We start from the raw sequence: 22,153 nt of genomic DNA on the forward strand, positions 1-22,153 counted from the left end.
AAAAAAAAAAAAAAAAAAAGAAAAGAAAATAATAATATTATGTCAATATTGATACACTAATTATAACAAGCATATTATACTAATGTAAGATGCTAATAATGGGGGACCTGAGTACAAGGTATATGGCAACTTTTTATTCTATCCTTGTGATTTTTCTCTAAATCTAAAACTATTCTAAAATAAAAAGTGTTTAAAGCTGGGCACAGTGCCTCACACTTGTAATCCCAACACTATGGGAGGCCGAGGCAAGGAGGATCGCTTGAGCCCAGGAATTTGAGACCAGCTTGGGCAACGTGGTAGAACCCCATCTCTATTCTTAAAAGAAAAAAAAAAGTGTTTAAATCTCTAGATAGGGCATGGGTAAATGCTAAATATATACGAATCTTTAAAGATAATAGGATGAAGTCAAGCTGGGTGAGAACTGCCCCAGAATGTTGGGATATGCTTTGACTCTTCAATGCTGGCAACGTTTATGGTTCATGGAACACCTTCTTAAACTTTGGACTCTGCCTAAGCGAACTCCAAGGAAACTTGAAGGATTTACGATCCTTGTGTTGTTTAAGGCGTGGAACAAAGAGAAAGACTTGGAGTTCTGTAATGATTAACCAACATGTTTACACTGTCCAGGTTTAGAAAGAACTTCACGTATAAATAATTAAATCAATCACTTAACAGTAAGACTTACTAAAATATTTTGTTTTTATAATTCATAAAAGTGATAAGTAAAGCTTTCTTCTAGCAATATTTCCTCACTTATTTTAAAGTCCTTTAGAGGTTTATAGTGACTGCATATATTTATCCAAATAACTCACTCAACCTCATTTCCCTCTTTTTGCTTTCTTTGCAAAGCTAATATCCCAGGTAATTCTTGGGGATGAAAAATCTTGTCCATTTAGTTTATATTTAATACAGATATTTAAAAGCCTTTAAAAATGTGTTATACTTACTTTTTTTTATATAAGGTCCATCACAGCTATTATAACTTGTGTTTTAATCCTAAGTAAATCATACTTAATTTTGAAACAAAGTCTCATCAAACTAAATACATGTTCTATTTTGTTTAATACCATTATAGACATTATAAGTGAACTTTTTTCTCTCCTTCCTTCCTTCCCCACTCCCTTCTCCCATACTCCCTCTCTTCCTTCCTATTAAAATGCTTATTAAGCATCTGCTTTGGTTAGGATTTAGGAAAATCAATATAAATAACATATGGTTGGTATCAAGGAGCTCACAGTCTAGCACAAGAAGCAGATGAATGGGCAGATAATTATACCTCACATTATGATGAGGTTGAGGCTAGAGAAGTGCCAAGATAGGCTTGATGAAACACAGGACAGAAAGCTGTTACTCAGACAGGGAGCCCTTTCTACCCAGTCCCCTCCTCTCACACAAAATTTGGCTGTCACTTTCAAGAGATTGCCTCTTCTGCCCTGAGGTGCATCTGAAATGTGATCACTTCAATCAATTTCCAAATGCATCATATGTAATGGAATCAACCTTATTTCTTTCTATGTTCCAGCTTCTCTTTGCAATATCTTCTCTGAGTAACAACCAAGATGTTTTTGACAAATCTTTGTGAGGGTAATGAAATTCTTTCTATTCTCCAGGTCCTTTCCACATTAAATGCACAAAGCAAAGTGGTTTAGAAAACTGATCAGTTTTGACTGCATCATGTACTGTTTAGCTAAATATTTGAATAGAAAGCCAGATTTTTTTTAAAGGTTTAGAAAGCTAATGAAATGATTTTGAATATTTCTATAAAACTGTCTTCTCTGATAATATTTTGGCTTTTTAAAGTTGTTGGTGATTAGGGATGCCTGGTTTCCACAGCAATCCAAAGTGATAAATAGTTATCAAGCCATAATCTGTTAGTGCTGTTCTCAATGACTGTCTCAGAAAAAGAATGTCCCCATTGTAATGTTGTAAGGGGCAAAGTGGACGCATTTCAGAGGGTCTTAGTGTCACACTTACTTCAAAATGTGCTGAATATCATGGTCTCGTGTTATATTACTGTGTAAGGCAGTGCCTGCATCAATACACAAAACCTTATTATGTAGAATAGATAAGCACTACCAACAAATCCTAATGCTGACATATGAGCTGTTAAATTCTCTCAGCTCAGTCTCCCAGCCATCAAACCTTGCAGTAGACTTTCTAAGGATTTTATGTAGAAAATGTTTTATTAAAATTCTTATTTATTACTTAATTCAGGAAAGGTACAGTTTTAATTTGTGAACATTAGAATTAAAAAAAAAATCATTTACGTGTAAATTAGAAATACCCCCACCATGCTTTATTGAGTGTTTAAATTGTATCCGGCAGAGAGTTTGCTAATGCTGAATCTCAGTGGAAGATATTTATGCAAGTGCCAGGCCGACATCTGAACTCTCCTTTTGTGAGAGCCAACCATTTCTGAAAAGAGACTACGGCTTACACAAAGCACTTAGTATATTACCTGGCTTGAATAAACTGTGGGTGAAAGTCTGGGTGCAGTTTTGGTTTGTCAACAATAGTTTCACTAAATAATGACAGTCCTGAAGGCAGTTCTTTGATTCAACAGCACACTGGTAGATCATGCCTCAAATCAAATGTAGGTAAGGAGAACTCTGCGGAGGAGCTGTAACTGGCACCACCCAGGGTGAGCGCACCCTTCCCAGCATGTGGAAGAAAAACCTGATGGTGTTTCATACTGAGTAAGGCGCTGTGACCAGAAGAAGAAACAGACAGGAGTTGTGGCTTCACCGAGGTCGGTGATTCAATAGAAGACACTTCCTCAGTTATAGGGCTGGGCTTCATTCATCTCCCAGGACTCTGTCCTGCAGAACTGTGGTGGGTAGTAGACTGAGGCAGGAATTAACTCCCGGGAAAGGCTATCCAGACATCATGGCCAAGTGGCTGCCCAAGTCTCCAGAGTATTTGCTATTCTTCTTCCTTAACCTTCCTCCTTTTCTCTTTTCTCCCCTTCACTTTCTTGGGAATAACCATTACTCGTCCTTTATGATTCTAACCAGACACCACCTATGCCAGGAAATACTTCTTGTGACCAGCCTGGCCAACATGGCGAAACCCTGTCTCTACTAAAAAATACAAAAATTGCCAGGCGCGGTGGCTCACGCCGGTAATCTCAGCACTTCGGGAGGCTGAGGCTGGCGGATCACTTGAGGTCAGGAGTTCAAGACCATCGTGGCCAACATGGTGAAACCTCGTCTCTATTAAAAATACAAAAATTAGCTGGGTGTGGTGCCAGGCACCTGTAATCCCAGCTACTTGGGAGACTGAGGCAGAAGAATCGCTTGAACTCGGGAGGCGGAGGTTGTAGTGAGCTGAGATTGTGCCATTGCACTCCAGCCTGGGTGACACAGCAAGACTCAGTCGCAAAAAAAAAAAAAAAAAAAAAAAAAAAGGCCAAGTGTGATGACACATGCCTATAAACCCAGCTACTTGGGAGGCTGAGGCAGGAAAATCGCTTGAACCCTGGAGGTTGAGGCTGCAGGGAGCTGAGATTGCACCACTGTACTCCAGCCTGGGTGACAGAGCGAGAGTCCATCGAAAGAAAGAGAGAGAGAGAAAGAGAGAAAAGGAGGAAGGAAGGAAGGGAGAGAGGGAGGGAGGGGAAGGGGAAGGGGAAGGGGACATATTTTGTGCCAGGATAACTTAGTTGCCCCCATGGTCCCACCATACCTTGTAGCAGTTACCACCTGCAGGGTGGGTGGGCGCCCCTTGAATTCTCTTTATGATGTCATTACTCCAGCAGTACATGGCAATTCCAGTCACTACTTGAACATTTGTCCAGACAAAAACTTTAAAGAGAAGCGAGAATGTGATAATGAAGGGTGATGGGGAATTGGTCGGGAGGAGAATGATTTGCAAGACAGAATGCAGCCTACTCTGAACTCACCAGTGTGGATTTCAGCACAAGAGGAAAAAGACCAAGGCAGATGTAGTCACTCCCAGACTGGAAGAGAAGAGGGACAGAGTGAGGACAGGACGAACTCTCTTCCTCTTGGAAGCAAAAAAGGAGTTATGACAAAATAAATCTCAACAGGGAGAAGGCTGGAGTGCCTGAAATGTGTATGCATGTGTACATATGTGTGGATACATGTGTATATAGACAGCATATATATTACACTGAAAGTGTAAACACTTGTGCCAGCCATTCTTGGCATGTTTCCCTTTGCTTTTGAGAGGAATTTTCTGGGCATGCTATGACTGGCGTTAATTCAAATGAGATAATCCCAGCAGAATCACTTACCTCGTCACTCCAAAACCCAGATAACATTCCAAGTTTTAAGGTAATTATTTCTGTCCTTCTCTCAGAGGTGATTAGGCCACACTACTAATTCCCAGCCTTATCAAAAAAGAGATCCATGAGAAGGCTGTTACTCATGGTACTGGCACTGTTAATAGATTCAGAAGGACCCTACTCAAGAAGACGTAAGGATGACTAATTTTTGTTCAAATATGATAAACTGGGTCACAGAGGTCTAGCAAGACTGCCTGGTGTCTCTAACTGGGGCCGAGCGTGGTGGATCATGCCTGTAATCCCAACACTTTGGGAGTCTGAGGTGGGAGGAGTGCTTGAGCCCAGGAGTTCAAGACCAGCCTGTACAATGTAGTGAGACTCTGCCTCTATTAAAAAAAAAAAAGAATAAAAAATAAAATCTTTTACATCTAATATTAGGGAAACCAACATAAAGATAGCTATGTGAGAATGTGGCTCCTGATTAAAAATAACGTTACCTGGTCAAATTACCTGTGAGTTATCACTGTCATAATTTTCCCTGTGATAGGTCAGAAGTCAGCAAACTTTTTCTTTTTTTTTTTTTTTTTTTTTTTTTGAGACGGAGTCTTGCTCTGTCGCCCGGGCTGGAGTGCAGTGGCCGGATCTCAGCTCACTGCAAGCTCCGCCTCCCGGGTTCACACCATTCTCCAGCCTCAGCCTCCCGAGTAAGCTGGGACTACAGGCGCCTGTCACCTCACCAGGCTAGTTTTTTGTATTTTTAGTAGAGACGGGGTTTTGCCATGTTAGCCAGGATGGTCTCGATCTCCTGACCTCGTGATCCGCCCGTCTTGGCCTCCCAAAGTGCTGGGATTACAGGCTTGAGCTACCGCGCCCGGCCGCAAACTTATTCTAGAAAGGGCCAGACAGCAAATATTTCCAGCTTTGCACGCCACACTGTCTCTGTCACCATGACTTGACTGTGCCATTGTCGTGTGAAAGCAGCCACAGGCAAAATGCAAACAAATTTGTATGGCTGTGTTTCAATAAAATTGTAGGAGTATAAGAAAGGGTTTCTTGCTCTTTGGGGTTTTTTTAATACCCTCTCTGCATTTCAGGCTGCAATAACATATAGTGGGTAAAGGATTTTGATCTGGGTAGTATTAGGATTTGAATACTTGCTCTGCCCCGAATTAGCTTTGTGACACTGGGTGATGTCATTTAACTTTCTATGCCTTGATTTCCTAATCAATAATATAGATTAACACTGGTAGTTATGTCATTGGGTTGTTGTGGGGATTAAATACAATAGGTGTCAAGCACAGAGCATGATAACTGCTTAATAACGTCATCTGCGAGCAGGCATGGTCGCTGACACTTGTAATCCCAGCGTTGTGGGAGGCTAAGGAGAGAGAATTGCTAGAGGTCAGGAGTTCCAAACCAGCCTGGGCAAGACACTGTATCTACAAAAAGTAAAAAGTACATAGCCAGGCTTGGTTGCACGCGACTGTGGTCCCAGCTACTTAGTAGGCTCAGGTGGGAGGACTGCCTGCGCCCAGGAGTTCCAGGCTGTGGTGAGCTATGATTGCACCACTGCACTCTAGCCTGAGTAATAGAATAAAGCCCTATAAAAATAATTAAATAGCCGGGCATGGTGGCTTATGCCTGTAATCCCAGTACTTTGAGAGGCCAGGGCGAGCGGATCACTTGAGGCCAGGAGTTCGAGATCAACCTGGGCAATGTGGTAAAACCCTGTCTTTACTAAAAACACAAAAATTAGCTGGGTGTCGTGGCACGTGCCTGTAATTCCAGCTGCTGGAGAGGCTGAGGCATGAGAATTGCTTGAACCCAGGAGGTGGAGGTTGTACCAAGCCAAGATCACACCACTGTACTCCAGCCTGGGTGACAGAGTAAGACTCCCTCTAAAAAATAAAAAAATAAATAGGCCGGGCGCTGTGGCTCAAGCCTGTAATCCCAGCACTTTGGGAGGCCAAGACAGGCGGATCACGAGGTCAGGAGATCGAGACGGTCCTGGCGAACACAGTGAAACCCGGTCTCTACTAAAAAAAAAAAAAATACAAAAAACTAGCCGGGCAAGGTGGTGGGCGCCTGTAGTCCCAGCTACTCGGGAGGCTGAGGCAGGAGAATGGCATCAACCCAGGAGGCGGAGCTTGCAGTGAACTGAGATCTGGCCACTGCACTCCAGCCTGGGCGACAGAGCGAGACTCCGTCTCAAATAAATAGATAGATAGATAGATAGATAGATAGATAGATAGATAGATAGATAAATGTTATTTGTGACATGCATTTACAATGTCCTCAAAAAATGCCACATTCATCACCAAGAAAGCCAAGCACTGCCTTGCCTGACTGTGAACACAGTGATTTTAAATTCTACAGGGTGATTCCCAACCATTACAAATTTTGGCTCCTGTTAGTTCCGTACCATGACTAGCTCCTTCGGGGTCTCACCTAATGATTACCTTTAAGGATAAAAATTAAGGTAACCAGGCCAGGCATGGTGGCTCATGCTTGTAATCCCAGTGCTTTGGGAGGCCAAGGTGGGTGGATGATTTAAGGTCAGAAGTTTGAGACCAGCCTGGTCAACATGGTGAAACCCCTTGTCTACTAAAAATACAAAAAGTAGCTGGCTGTAATCCCAGTTACTTGGAAGGCTGAGGCAGGAGAATTGCTTGAACCCGGGAGGTGGAGGTAGCAGTCAGCCAAGATCGTGCCATTGCACTCCAGCCTGGGCTGGAGTGAGTGAGTGAGACTTCATCTCAAAAAAAAAAAAAATTATCATAAATGCCTTTAAGCAGGCCTGTATAGCAAAAAGACATAAGACCTTTTTACATTTTTATAATTAATGTAATGTTGTCATTTAACTGCATTTGCTCACAATTTCATGTTCTCTTCCAGGGAACAAGGCTCCTTTGTCTTTGATTTTCCAATCAAACAAGAATGTTTGCGTTCCAAACCAGAATGCCTCTTCTCCTCCAAAGAATCACAACTCCTTGCCAGCAAAGGAGAAAAACTGGACAGAGAACGAATTTAATGAATTGACAGAAGTAGGCTTCAGAAGGTGGATAATAACAAACTACTTCGAACTAAAGGAGCATGTTCTAACCTAATGCAAGGAAGCTAAGAACCTTGACAAAAGGTTAGAGAAATTGCTAACTAGAATAACCAGTTTTAAGGAGAACATAAATGACCTGATGGAGCTGAAAAACACAGCACAAGAGCTGGTGAGGCATACACAAGTATCAATAGCCAAATCGATCAAGCAGAAGAAAGGATATCAAAGATTGAAGATCAACTTAATGGAATAAAGCATGAATACAAGATTAGAGAAAAAAGAATGAAAAGGAATGAACAAAGCCTCCAAGAAATATGGAACTATGCAAAAAGACCAAACCTAAGTTTGACTGGTGTACCTGAAAGTGACGCAGAAAATGGAACCAAGTTGGAAAACATTCTTCAGGATATTATCCAGGAGAACTTCCCCAACCTAGCAAGACAGGCCAACATTCAAATTCAGGAAATACAGAGAACACCACAAAGATACTCCTTGAGAAGAGCAACCCCAATACAGCAAGCACTTAATAAATGTCTTTTGAAGGAATACCCATAACAGGATAGAATGGAGACGAGGAATCAATTTAAAATAAAAGTACCTGTCTGTGATTCCCAGCGTGTTTCCCAAGACCATGGTTTCTCATTCTATATCCAGACCCTTCCAGGGACAGGACTATTCTCAAAGCAAAGAGTCGTTTTTCTCTAGCTTCTTTTCAGTGATGGATAAAAGCCACTGTGGAACTCATTCTATACTCTCAGCAGTGAAGAAATGTCACTAGAAATGTAAGACACATAACTGGCTAGATTTTTCTATAAACTCAACTAAAATGTTCTCTCATCCCCCTATTCAGTGGAAGAGATTTAAACCCAGTCAATTCCAGTTTTCTTCTTTCTTTCTTGCTCCGTCATTTTGTCTACAGCATTGTGGGAGCTGGGGTTCATCTAGTCCTTGGATATCACCTTTCCGAGCCACATCCCTGAGAGACCCATCATCTTGCCTAGGCTTGGCCACCAGGTGCACAGTCCATGTGTGCCGTGATCCACTGCCATCTGGGCAATTCCCTCTGATGCAGTGCTCTTTCTGCTCCGTCCCTCCTCCCTCCAGGCACCCAGAATCGTCTTCGTCCTCTATGTTCCGCCATCTTCCCTTCCGTGGAGCAGTAGGCATGACTGTCCCAGGTGCTTTATGACATCCTAAACACGTGAACGAAACTAGTTAATATTCCAGAATTATTCTGCTACATAGATTATTCAAATTCAGATTAACTGGCCAGGTGCTGTGACTCACTTCTATAATCCCAGCACTTTGGGAGGCTGAGGCACGCAGATCACTTGAGGTCAGGAGTTCAAGACAAGCCTGGGCAAAATGACAAAACCCCTTCTCTACCAAAAGTACAAAAATCAGCTGGGTGTGGTGGTGCATGCCTGGAATCCCAAATACTCGTGAGGCTGAGGCAGGAGAATAGCTTGAATGCAGGAGGCAGAAGTGACAGTAAACTGAGATCACGCCACCACATTCCAGCCTGGGTGACAGAGTGAAACTCCATCTCAAAAAATTAACATAATTAGTTAATTAAGATTAACTGGGCAAGGGGAATGTACACCTGTGTACAAACAGCCTCTGTGACTCCCAGACACAATTTTGGGCCAAAGGATAGAAGACATTGGGAAATAGATTGGGCTTGCCAGATAAAACAAACAAACAAATAGCCAAAACAAAAGAACTTGAAGCAATTAAAGTTGTCCAGAAATAAAAGTAGCTGCCTCTTTAGCTAGTGGTTTACTGGGCAGAAAATATTCAGCTGCAGTTTAGTGCTTGCTTACGCAGATGCTAGAGAAGAAATTTATGGCTAAGGGTTGGAATAAATTGTCTTTAATACTTTCTCAAATATAGAAGTTCTGCAATTTCTTAGGAAGGCTGTGTGTGTATATACTGAGAGAAAGAGAAAGAGAGACAAATTGATTCATGCAATCATGGAGGCTTAGTAAACTCAAAATCTTCAGAGAAGGCTAGCAGGCTGGAGACACAGGGAAGAATTGCTGCTGAAGTTCAAAGGCAGAACTCCCATCTTGCCTTGGGAGAGGTCAGTCTCTTATTCCATTCTGGCTTTTCACTGACTGGATGAGCCCTACCCACATTACAGAGGGTAATCTGCTATACTCAAAGTCCACCAATTTAAATGTTGATCTAGGCCCGGTGCGGTGGTTCACGCCTGTAATCCTGGCACTTTGCGAGGCCAAGGTGGGTGGAGTCCTTGAGGTCAGGAGTTTGAGACCAGCCTGGCCAACATGGTGAAACCCCATCTCTACTAAAAATACAAAAATCAGCCAGGCGTGGTGGCGAGTGCCTGTAATCCCAGCTACTTAGGAGGCTGAGGCAGGAGAATTGCTTGAACCCGGGAGGTGGAGGTTGCAGTGAGCAGAGGTCACGCCACTCACTTCAGCCTGGGCAACAGAAGGAGACTGCCTCAAAAGAAAAAAAAATGTTGATCTTATCCAAAAAACACCTTCACAGAAGAAACATCCAGGATGACGTTTGACCAAATACCCGCGTGCCCCACAGTCCAGCCAAACTGATATATAAAATTAACCATCACTCTCCACCATAACTCATTCCAGTTCCTACTTAGTTTTCCATGTCCTGTCCACCCAGTAATGTTCAACGAGTCTGATCCAGAAAACAGCTTTTGAGATTCTGAGATAAAAGGTGCTGTATCATTACCCAGGCTTTCTGCTTCCTTCTTCTCCACTCTTCCCCACTCCCATTTTCTTTCCTTCTTTTTTTCCCTCCACCTCCCTTTTTGCTGGGCAGAGAAAGAAGTTAGAGAAAGAAAGATAAGTTTCAACAGCAATAGTTTTGCAACAGTGATATGGTAGCATGTTGCAACACTATTATGCCTGAGGCAAGTGTATCTAAAAGACAAGCTTTATTTTTAGATGCATGTTAACTATATAATAAATCAGCACTTATGGATCTTAGAACTTTGATGTCTTTATAGAGATTTCTCCCTTCTCAGGTAGGCAATTTTTAAAATGAAGTCGAGTTTGATGTATTAAAGTTTGGCTCCCAATTTCCTATAGGTAAAGTTTAAAAACCTTTTGCATATGATTACTTACATCATAGCTTTATTGCAAAAGGGACTACTGGATCTCAGGCAATCGTCCCGCTCTCTTCTGAGCCCATCAGCTAAGAGCAGCTTTGCTGGTTCAGATGTGGACAAGAACCAGGGTTCTCTTCTCTACATGGAAAGTCACAGGCCTGGAATGACAAGTGCAGAAAGAGGGACACCTTTTGGAACATCTAGGACAAGGCTGTCCTCGTAATGATTATATTTTAGAATGAAGGCACTAGCTGAAAGGGCAGAAGAAAATTCTTTAATTTCAAATCAAACTAAAAGCGCAATTGCTAACTCTTACATGAGTAAGTTTTGATATGTTGCTTGATAAAACAAGGTTGATTTAATTTAACAAAAAAAAAAAAAAAAAACACTTTTAGAGTAAATTTTTGTTTTAAATTGCCAAACCCCATGAACAACTCAACTGTCCACCAGTTGGCAAATGGATAAACAAATTTGGTTCATCCACATGAAGAAAATACCATGTAACAATAAAAAGGAGCCAGGTGCGGTGGCTCATGCCTGTAATCCCAGCACTTTGGGAGGCCAAGGCAGGTGGATCACTCGAGGTCAGGAGTTCAAGACCAGCCTGGCCAACTCGGTGAACCCTGTCTTTACTAAAAATACAAAAATTAGCCGGGCGTGGTGGCGGTCGCCTGTAATCCCAGCTAATGAGGAGTCTGAGGCAGGAGAATCACTTGAACCTGGGAGGCGGAGGTTGCAGTGAGCCAAGATCGCACCATTGCACTCTAGCCTGGGTGACAAGAGCAAAACTCTGTCTCAAAAAAATTAAAATTAAAATTAAAACAATAAAAAAAAAAAAACAAAGCATGACTACTTGTTACAACTGGATAAATTTCAAAACCATTATGCTAGGTGAAAGAAGCCAGACTTAAAATACTACACACTACATGACTCTATTTATGTAACTTTTTGGAAAAAGCAAAACTGTAGGAACAGAAATCAGACCAGCAATTGCTGGGGACTTGTGATGGCAGGATGGGGTTGTCTATAAGGGGTATGAGGGATTTTTCAGGGGTTATGAGAATATTCTGTATTTTGATTGTGGTGGTGGTTACATGACTGCTTGTTTGTCAAAATTTATAAAACAGTAACATCTAAAAGGATAAATTTACTGAATATGAATTCTACCTCAATAAAGGTGACCTCTGAAACATGATATAGGATGATGCAAAAGTCTGCAAAGAGAGACAATGATTTCTAGCAAAGGGTTTCAGCAGGGAAAAGATGGCAATTATGAATTACCAACCCCTCATGCTCTCCTGGAGCTCCATTCAACAAGGAAGGGCACTGAGCAACTGGAAGTAACAGAGCACAACCCTGTTCTCTGTGCAATTCTAGACCCTTCTGCTAAGATTTCCTTGTGCTGATGTTTCTTCATCAAACACTTACTCTATCTTTTTTTTTTTTATTGCTCTGTCACCCAGGCTGGAGTGCGGTGGTGTGATCTCCGCTCACTGTAACCTCTGCCTCCCGGGTTCGAGCGACTCTCTGGCCTCAGCGTCCCTAGTAGCTGGGATTACAGGCATGCGCCAGTACACCTGGCTAATTTTTGTATTTTTAGTAGAGACATGGTTTTGCCATGTTGGCCAGGCTGGTCTTGAACCTCTGAGCTCAAGTAATTCACCCGCCTTAGCCTCCCAAAGTGTTGAGATTACAGTTGTGAGCCACCGCACCTGGCCTCACTTGCCCTATTTGAAGGTTGAAAACATATACAACAATTTAAAGCTTATTGGTGCATGAAGGTGATGGAGAGGTGATTCCCCGAGAAGAGAAGCCGTGTTCTGTTCCAGTTGGTACACTTTCTTCATGGGTGTATTAAGTGGAGTTAGTTGTGTTTCCTTCTTTCTGTTTCTGGACTGTGCCTTTTGGTGGCATATAAGAAAAAAGAAAAAAGAAAAAAATATATAGAGATGTATATATTTTAAAGGAGTCTTTTATTTGCCTTGAAGAGCTAACCAAAAATAGGGGGAGGGTGCCAGAATAAGTCAGCACAGGAATTTCGGAGCAGTGCTGTGCCACTAAAAGTGCCAGCTGGTGTTTCCTGTGAACTCAAAGCCAGCGACAGGTGGCAGAAACAGCATGGCTGAATCCCAACTGTCATCAGAATGGGAGGAGTAGTGAAATAGAAGCCTTGATGGGTGAGAAGAGAGAGTTAAAAGAAAAAGAGGGCCGGGCACGGTGGCTCCCACCTGTAACCCCAGCACTTTGGAAGGCCGAGGCGGGCAGATCACCTGAGGTCAGGAATTCGAGAACAGCCTGGCTAACATGGTGAGGACCCCGTCTCTACTAAAAATCCAAAAATTAGCCAGGCGTGGTGGTGCACGCCTGTAATCCCAGCTACTCGGGAGGCTGAAGCAGGAGAATTGCTTGAGCCACGGAGGCGGGGGTTGCAGTGAGCAGAGATCATGCCACCGCACTCCAGCCAGGGAGACAGAAAAAAAAAGAGAGGGAGGGAGAGAGGAAGGGAGGGAGGGAGAGAGAGAGAATGTAGGTCTTAATAGATTGAAGTAGGCATCTCAAATTGCATCCACCAGTGACTTGAACTACTGAGCTATCTCCAAAGTATACTGGATCATTTAAACATCTCCTTTCCTAGTGCCATATGCCCTGATTTCCTAGACCCTTAAATCTGTTTTCTTCTCTGCAAAATACGGTCATTAATGCATGCTCTGCATTCTCCCCACAGGGGAGTGTTGGAAAGCCATTTGTGCCGCCCACACATACTGCTGACTTGCACTGAAATTGCTGTCTGTACCTTACCTCAAGATCCTCTGAAAGATACACCACGTCATTACTGCCAGCTTGCTTATCAGCTCCGTCTTGCATTGGGAATAAGCTGCAGATCTCTGCCTTCTGCAAGCTCTGTGCTTTTTCTCTTCTCTCACCTGAGACCACTCATTGTGCACACCTGTGTTAATCAGACAGCGAGCATTCGAGCCCTGTGCTAGATGCTGCAGGAGAGATGGAAAGATTATCCGAGTCACCTGTAGAGAATAACCCCAGGCGAAGAAATCAGCTGGGGCCATGGAGAGTTCTACTGTTATCAGTAAGTCTAGCTTCCCAGGAATAGTCTGCTTGTCCTGCCTCTCCTTTCCTAGGATGCTTCCCCATAACTTGACTCTTCAGGAATATCTTTTGAGCCCACCAGCAACCTTCGGTGTAGAGACATAAAAAAGAATATAAACTCTTCATAATAGCTAAAACTTGCTTCCTATGTTCATATGGTGCTAGGTGCTTTCCATGTATTATTTTATTTCCTATTAAAAACAGTCCTGGCCTGGCGCAGTGGTTCACACCTATAATCCTAGCACTTTGGGAGGCCGAGGTGGGCAGATCACCTGAGGTCAGGAGTTTGAGACCAGCCTGGCCAACACGGAGAAACCCCGTCTCTCCTAAAGACATAAAAATTAGCTGGGCATGGTGGCACGTGCCTGTAGTCCCAGCTACTTCGTAGGCTGAGGCAGGAGAATCACTTCAACCTGGGAGGCGGTGGTTGCAGTGAGCCAAAATTGCACCACTGCACTCCAGCCTGGGCAACGGAGCGAGACTCTGTCTCAAAATATAAAAAAATAAAAAATAAAAACAGTCCTGTAAGGAAGGGGCTACTAGCACTTCCGTTTTCCCAATAAGAACACAGAGACCTGGAGAAGTGAAGGTATTTATTGAAAGCATTCAGCTACTTAGAGGGCAGAGCTGATATTTAGCCTGTGCATTGATAAGACTAGAGTTCTTATCCATTCAGCAAAGACTACTTCATCCTTGTAAAGTCAAGCTGGTTTTTTTTTTCTCTGAAGTCATGGGCATCTCTAAACATGGCCTTTTATCTTTCAAAATATGAAGGATTTATGATTAGGGGCTATAAGATCCTGCGAGAAAGGGATATAGCATCACTTTGGCCTAGATTCAAATCCTGGCTCAACAACTTAATGGTTGTGTAAACACAAGTGAGTTGCTTGTTCTTCCAGCTGTATCAACTGTAAAATTAGAATAACAATACTTATCTCATAGAATCATTTAAGAGTTTGATTGTGGTAGTATGTGTGAAATTAACTCAACAAATGGTACTTTTTCTACCAAGAATAATACCATTCCCTAAAAGTCAAATTATTTTCTACTCCCAGTCATTGTACATAGACATGCCTGGACATGTGTAAAGCAACGCATGTTTTTCAAACTTTTAAAGGTTCCAGAATGCCTAAAACCCTGGTGTATGTATTGAGTTGTGCATTGGATGTGAAGGCAGCAACAAAATTAGTATTGCATTGTCTTCTGCATGGCTACCATCTTTTCAGAAAGAATTCCTAGAATGAAGACATCAAGACTGATTGGGAGCAAGACTTTCCCCTTCCCATACACAGACCCGCAAATCCTGCCCTTGTATAAAATCTTGATTCATCTGAAGCTGGAATTCTATTTGTTTACAGCTGCCATATCTCATGAAAGATATAAATGAATTGGAAATCATCACAGGTTTAAAGAACCTTGGAGTCAGATTAATTTATGTGTGTCATTAGGGAGCGTTTAAGTTTTAGTTACATGCAATGTAGGAATCTCTTCCATTATATCTCAATTAATTATCTGAACTCAAATCTTTATATCTTAGTAGAGTTGGAGCTCACTCGCTGTGTTCCTTCAGTAATAAGGAACAGCTCCTTCAATTTTTAAACACGTTGAGCCTTTCTGTAACCTACCCTTACGAGTTCTAGCTTTCATATAAACTAAGTCTCACTTCCACATGTGTGGATGAAAATACAAGGTCCAGCCGGGCGCGGTGGCTCACGCCTGTAATCCCAGCACTTTGGGAGGCCGAGGCGGGTGGATCACGAGGTCAGGAGATCAAGACCATCCTGGCTAACACGGTGAAACCCCATCTCTACTGAAAAATACGAAAAAAGTAGCCAGGCGTGGTGGCGGGCACCTGTAGTCCCAGCTACTCTGGAGGCTGAGGCAGGAGAATGGTGTGAACCCGGGAGGCGGAGCTTGCAGTGAGCCAAGATCACGCCACTGCACTCCAGCCTGGGCGACAGAGCGAGACTCTGTCTCAAAAAAAAAAAAAAAGAAAAAAGAAAATACAAGGTCCATCTCCATCTCCAGCCATCTTTTCTGGGTGAAACAGCTTCCGGTTCCTTACTGCTTCCTACCAACAGTGGCCAGTCTCCTGGCTATATCCATTACCTCATCCATCAGCTCGACACCCAACATTATAATGAGGCTAAGATTGTATTCACTTATTTTAGGTACCCATCACCTTGTTGTTGGCTTACCGCTGAGCCTGTAATGATAGAAATTGCATCAAAACAAAAAAAGGGTCCCGTGACTCAGAAAAGTAGTGATGAGAGCCTGGTGTGTGTGGTGAGTCTGACTAAGACAGAGGACCCAGACTGTATTGGCACCCTGAAGGTCAGGAATGCTGTCGGTGGGAGGATGAGCCTGTGAGACTCATACAGTCTACAAAAATCAATTAGCAATGAGTAATAACCAGCTGCTTCAGCCAGAAATGGCTCCAATTCAACACAAATATTTATTTTCCCTTCTATCACACAAAGTTAAAATGAAATTCTTGGTCTATGCCTCCGTGAAATTTGTCAATGTTCTATATAATGCATCATTTTCACCCACCAACATGATCATTCATTGAACTCCTTTCCTGCAACTTCATACTGAAACAACCAGCTTCCATAGTTATCTCAAATGTCCTTGTGTGCACAAACAGCAATACAAGTGATCTGAGTGGGAAATGAACTTGACAAGAGGATCAACTTGAACTCAATGTCTTGACAAAGATTGACAGGGAAACGTCAAAGACTAATACGTGGCACGTCATGCAGCTCACCTCTACAGGTTAAAAGGGACACAAAATGAGTTGTAAATCAGGATTTCTGACCTCTGGGCTCTTATTGTTGAGACAAGAGCGAGAGAGAAACCTGTAAAATGGTTATGAACAATAAAAGAAGGTAAAGAAGTAAACATTACAGAATCAATGTAGGCTGGGTGCGGTGGCTCACGCCTGTAATCCCAGCACTTTGGGAGGCCAGGGCGGGTGGATCACCTGAGGTCGGGAGTTCAAGACCAGCCTGGCCAACATGGAGAAACCCCGTCTCTACTAAAAATAGAAAATTAGCCAGGCGTGGTGGCATACACTTGTAATCCCAGCTACTCAGGAGGCTGAGGTAGAAGAATGGTTTGAACTCGGGAGGAGGAGGTTGCAGTGAGCCAAGATCAGGCCACTGCACTCCAGCCTGGGCAACAAGACTGACACTCCGTCTCAAAAAAAAAAAAAAAAAAAAAAATTAATGTAAATGGTATAAACGTTCAGAATGCATTGGACCAAGGGGGAAAGAAGGGGAAGAAAGGACCTAAGATGAGCTTTGAAGGACGAATAAAATTAAGTGGGATGGTGTGTGTGTGTGTGTGTGTGTGTGTGTGTGTGTGTGTGTGTGTGTGTGAAAATAACTCTAAAGGTAGAACTGACTAAAATAGAAAATGTGGAAGAAATACCCATTGGTGAGGGTAAATGCATTCCGTCAATGGTGATGGGTTTAAGGGGGTGTTATTAGAATGTAATGAAACTTAGAGAAGAACAAGAGAGATTTGAGGAAATCTTACAGAAGTGATTAGAGAATATGAGTTGCTTCCCTGGACCCCAAAGAGGAAGCAGGATTACCCTTTGAAGGTTGAAAAAGACAGCATTTGGATTAAGTAAAATTCAATAATACTTTGCAAAGTAGGTACTTATAGTACTTATAGTACTTATAGTACTTCTTAACCTATTTATTTTCTTTTTATTACTATGATTCTTTTTCTTTTCTTTTTGTTTTTGTTTTTTGTTTTTTTCTCCGTCACTCAGGCTGGAGTGCAGTGGCATAATCTTGGCTCACTGCAACCTCCACCTCCCCGGTTCAAGCAATTCTCCTGTCTCAGCCTCCCGAGTAGCTGTGACTACAGGCACGCACCACCACGCCCAGCAAGTTTTTGTATTTTTAGTAGAGATGGGGTTTCTCCATGTTGGCAGGGCTGGTCTCAAACTCCTGACCTCAGTTGATCCACCTGCCTCGGCCTCCCAAAGTGCTGGGATTACAGGTGTGAGCCACCGTTTATGGCCTTTTTTCTTTTTTATTAGGCTGTGAATTCTAAAAGCTTCTTAACCTTAAAAGATACAGACTACATATTTATTTTTCCAAAAAGTATAAATATAAACTCATGGTTCATACACACCTGGTAGGTTATTAAGAGAAACCAGGAATGTGTCTATACCCTGACTCATGTAAGCACCACAAAGATTAGCAACACCTTTTCTTAAATTACCCCTGGAGGTTACTAACCCCACTGAGAAGACCCCATGGAGTCGTTCTTGAGTTATGTCTTAAACTAGAGATTCCATGGAACAGAGATTGCATTTCTGAAAAGAAAGGTTTTCTAATGGCCTAGTACCCAAAAAGGGTCACTTGATCCTTCAAAAGTGCCCAGTTTTCTTTGAAGTAATTTGTGTACCAATGCAAACTGACCGTATCGCCTCTCTTTATATATATAAATTTTTTTTTTTTTTTAATATGGAGTCTCACTCTGTCGCCCACTGCAAGCTCCGCCTCCTGGGTTCATGCCATTCTCCTGCCTCAGCCTCCTGAGTAGCTGGGACTACAGGCGCCCGCCACCATGCCTGGCTAATTTTTTGTATTTTTAGTAGAGATGGGGTTTCACTGCGTTAGCCAGGATGGTCTGGATCTCCTGACCTCATGATTCGTCCGCCTCAGCCTCCCAAAGTGCTGGGATTACAGGCGGGAGCCACCGCACCCAGCCCCCTTGTTGTCTCTCTTGATTGCCTTGTAAATGTCACTTTCTAATCTGTACATTTCTACACTAGTGAGACAGAGCCTCGCTCTGTCGCCCAGGCTGGAGTGCAGTGGCACGATCTCAGCTCACTGCAACCTCTGCCTCCTGGGTTCAAGCAATTCTCCTGCCTCAGCTTCCCGAGTAGCTGGGATTACAGGTATGAATCACCATACTCGGCTAATTTTGTATTTTTAGTAGAGACAGGGTTTTACAATGTTAGCCAGGCTGGTCTTGAACTCCTGACCTCAGGTAATCCGGAAGCTTCGGCCTCCCAAAGTGCTGGGATTACAGGTGTGAGCCACTGTGCCAGGCCTAGAAAAGTCTTAAACAATAGAATTTGGGATAAGTGTTGAAAAGATTGTTTTACTGTAGATTTGGCTAAAAATAAGTGTACTATTAATATGCTGTCCTTTTAGACGATTTATTCTTCTATGTAGTAGCATATCAGAGTATCTTAATTTTGGTTACTGGCTTTCTATTTCTTCTCCACTAACTTTCGCTTTCAACAGCAAGAACCCAAGGGCTGTCACTATTTATCACTAATAGGATTCAATGTGACTCCTGAGCCTCTATTCCACTGAAAAAGTGGATTCCACTTTTTTAAACTTTTGTTTTATCAAATGAGGGGTTTTATGTTGATGTTGATGTTTGGACTTTCTGGTGTTGAGGATACCAACATTTTATGCAGAAAATATTTAAATTCCAATAGAACTTCAAAGCACAATTTTTACCATGATTCCTTTCTTCTAATAGAAAACTGGAGATGAAAAACCCCGGGGCCCTTAATACCTCATTTAACTGGCAACACATTTAAATTCTTTACAAAAGCGTTAACAGAAAACTTGTGTGCGGGTGGCAGAGGCTGGCAGGGAAACACATGCTGGCATGAAGAACGGTGTCTTTGGTCGCTATGGCTTAGGGATTAAGGAAATGCCAAAAAGGCCTTCAGGAAAAGTATATTTGTTTTGTATCTGGAGCAGCCAGAAGAAGATTTGGCACAAGTCGTAAAAGGGCAAGACATTGTCTGGTATCCTGGAGCCCCTAATTTCAGCCAGGTGACTGAACTTGCTGTATGGCCTTGGTGCAAAGCGAATGGTTTATTTGCTTCATGTTTTTTTCAAGCTCTTACCTATAGGCTCAAAACAATAACATGGAAATGCTTAAGGGAATGGCGCTCAGCGGAGCACCTCCATCGCGGCTGCTTTTGGAGCTGCAAGGATATTAGAGCTAATGACTCAGAAAGGTTTTGAACCCTCGGAGGGGTTCAGGTCTCCATGGCTTGGCCTGCACTTGGCACAGATAATGAAACATTGGCTGAAATAAGCATTATAATGATAGGGCAGAGAAGTCCCATGTTTCTCCTAGCAATTGCCCTTACAGCAGGATGGTGACAAAATGCTTCACTGGTGGTGGCTCTGACATGGATTTTAATGTTCTAGAAATGATTAAATTGGACATATTCCAAAGGGAAAAGACTATGGAGAAAATTAAGGATTTTTTCTCTTATTTATCCTTTATGTTTCTTTCTTTCCTTCCTCTCTTACCTTACCTTTCTTTCTCTCTTTCTCTTCTTTTTTCTTTTCTTCTGTTGAGGAGGTACTATTCCATAATATTATACTTTATTTAGACCTGAGACAGAGTTTCACTCTTGTTACCCAGGCTGGAGTGCAGTGGCCCGATCTCGGCTCACCTCAACCTCCGCCTCCCGGGTTCAAGCAATTCTCCTGCCTCAGCCTTCTGAGTAGGTGGGATTACAGGCGTGTGCCACCACACCCGGTAAATTTTGTATTTTTAGTAGAGAGACGGGGGTTTCTCTATGTTGGTCAGGCTGGTCTCGAACTCCCGACCTCAGGTGATCCACCTACCTCGGCCTCCCAAAGTGCTGGGATTACAGGCGTGAGCCACCGTGCCCAGCCAGCAGTTGTTCTCTTAAAGCTTTCCGTTTTACAAACCAGCCGTGTGGTATAGTCAGGAGACCTAGAATAAACAGGCCTAGATTTTAGTCTAAGTGTCACCGCCTACTAGGTGTATATCTTGGGTAAATACACAATCTTTGTGAACCAGTTTTTGTTTGTTTGTTTGTTTGTTTCATCTGTAAAATAGGAATGCTAGCCAGGAACAGAATTCTGCTCTCCTGACTCTCAGCCCAGTGCCCCTTGGCCACTTTGCTCCAGTATTCCACCGCCATCTTCCTACTTACCTCCATAGTCCTCCAGCCACGTGTCCTCCCTGCAGACCCCTAACCTTCTCCCTGGTGCTGTCTGTGTCACCTCCAAACCCATCCCTGCGATGCCAGAGGATATCTACTCACATACTAGAAAAAGCACTGGAATTCAGTTTGTCCAAGTTCACAGACATCAATATTCTGATCCTCTAGGAGTGTGAAATTAACAGACCACACACCCTTGCCCATTTTCTGCTTCTTTCCCATGTCTCATCCTCCAAGGGGTCAACTGATTTTTGGAATCTCAGCTCCAATGTCCATTGATAGGGAAAACTGCCTTGACTTCCTAGAATACAAAGCCCCCTGGTCTATGACCGTATAGTGCACTGACCTTTCGGAGCACCTGTCACAGTGTGTCATCAGATATGCATGGGTGGCCAGGTGCGATGACTTGCACCTGTAATCCCAGCACTTTGGGAGGCCAAGGCCAGTGGATCACCTGAGGTCAGGAGTTCGAGACCAGCCTGGCCAACATGGTGAAACCCTGTCTCTACTAAAAATACAAAAATTAGCTGGGCGTGGTGGCACACGCTTGTGATTCCAGCTACTCAGGAGGCTGAGGCAGGAGAATGGCTTGAACCTGGGAGGCAGAGGTTGCAGTGCCGAGATGGTGCCATTACATTCCAGCCTGGGAGACAGAGCAAGACTCCATCTCAAAACAAAACAAAAACAAAAAAGAAATGCACGGGGGCATCTGGCTCTGTCCCTACCTCTCACTATGCTGTCTCATTCAGAAAATCAGGAAGCATATCTGTTGGGCTTGTCGCCGCATCATTGAGGCTTTGCTCAGAGCCTGGCACAAGGTGTTTCCTGGATCAAAGGCTGCTGGTGAGTGAAAGAATGGATTTCACTTTCTGATGAATGCCCTAACACCATCATTTATTGAGAGCACAGGATATGCCAGGTTCTGAACTGGGCACTTTACATAACTTAGCTTATGTAACTTCCAAAACAATCCTCTAACAAAGTTTTATATAAAAGGAAACTGAAGCTAACGACAGCACCAAGAAAAAGCATCCGGCCAGGTTTGTTGGCTCATGCCTGTAATCCCAGCACTTTGGGAAGCCGAGGCTAGCAGATCACTTGAGCCCAGGAGTTCAAGGCCAGCCTCTGCAACATAATGAAATCTCGGAAATCTCGTCTCTTCCAAAAATTGTTTAAAATTATCCAAATGTGGCGTTGCATGCCTGTAGTCCTAGCTCCTTGGGAGGCTGAGGTGGGAGGTTCACGGAGCCCAGGAGGTCGGGGTTGCAGTGATCCGTGATTGTACCACTGCACTTCAACCTGGGCAACAGAGAAAGACAAGAAAGAGAGAGAGACAGAGAGAGCGAGAAAGGGAGAAGGGGAGAAGGAGAGAGAGAAAGGAAAGAAGAAAGAAAGAGAAAGAAAGAAAGAAAGAAAGAAAGAAAGAAAGAAAGAAAGAAAGAAAGAAAGAAAGAAAGAAAGAAAGAAAGAGAGAGAGAAAGAAAGAAAGAAAGGAGAAAGAAAGAAAAGAAAAGAAAAGAAAAGAAAAGAAAAGAAAAGAAAAAACAAAAGAAAAGAAAAATCAAACGAAAAGGAAAAGCATCCAACTCAGTTTCCAGAGTCAGGAAGGCGTTTCAAAGGAGGTGACAGTGATGACACCTTTGCCTAATTCCTTCCAAGTCCTGCTGAAATAAAATT

General features: G+C 42.9%; 1 long non-coding RNA gene across 1 annotated transcript; it reads right to left on the bottom strand.

Moving 5' to 3' along the window:
* Positions 1-7,847: 7,847 nt before the first annotated feature.
* LOC111551398 lies at positions 7,848-13,332 on the bottom strand. The gene is made up of 3 exons (XR_002734350.3): positions 13,198-13,332; positions 10,415-10,556; positions 7,848-8,491 (listed from the first exon to the last, which is right to left on the bottom strand). It is a non-coding gene; the product is annotated as an uncharacterized LOC111551398 (long non-coding RNA).
* Positions 13,333-22,153: the final 8,821 nt, after the last annotated feature.

The sequence above is a fragment of the Piliocolobus tephrosceles genome, chromosome 7 (assembly GCF_002776525.5).
Source record: "Piliocolobus tephrosceles isolate RC106 chromosome 7, ASM277652v3, whole genome shotgun sequence".
Lineage (NCBI taxonomy): Eukaryota > Metazoa > Chordata > Mammalia > Primates > Cercopithecidae > Piliocolobus > Piliocolobus tephrosceles.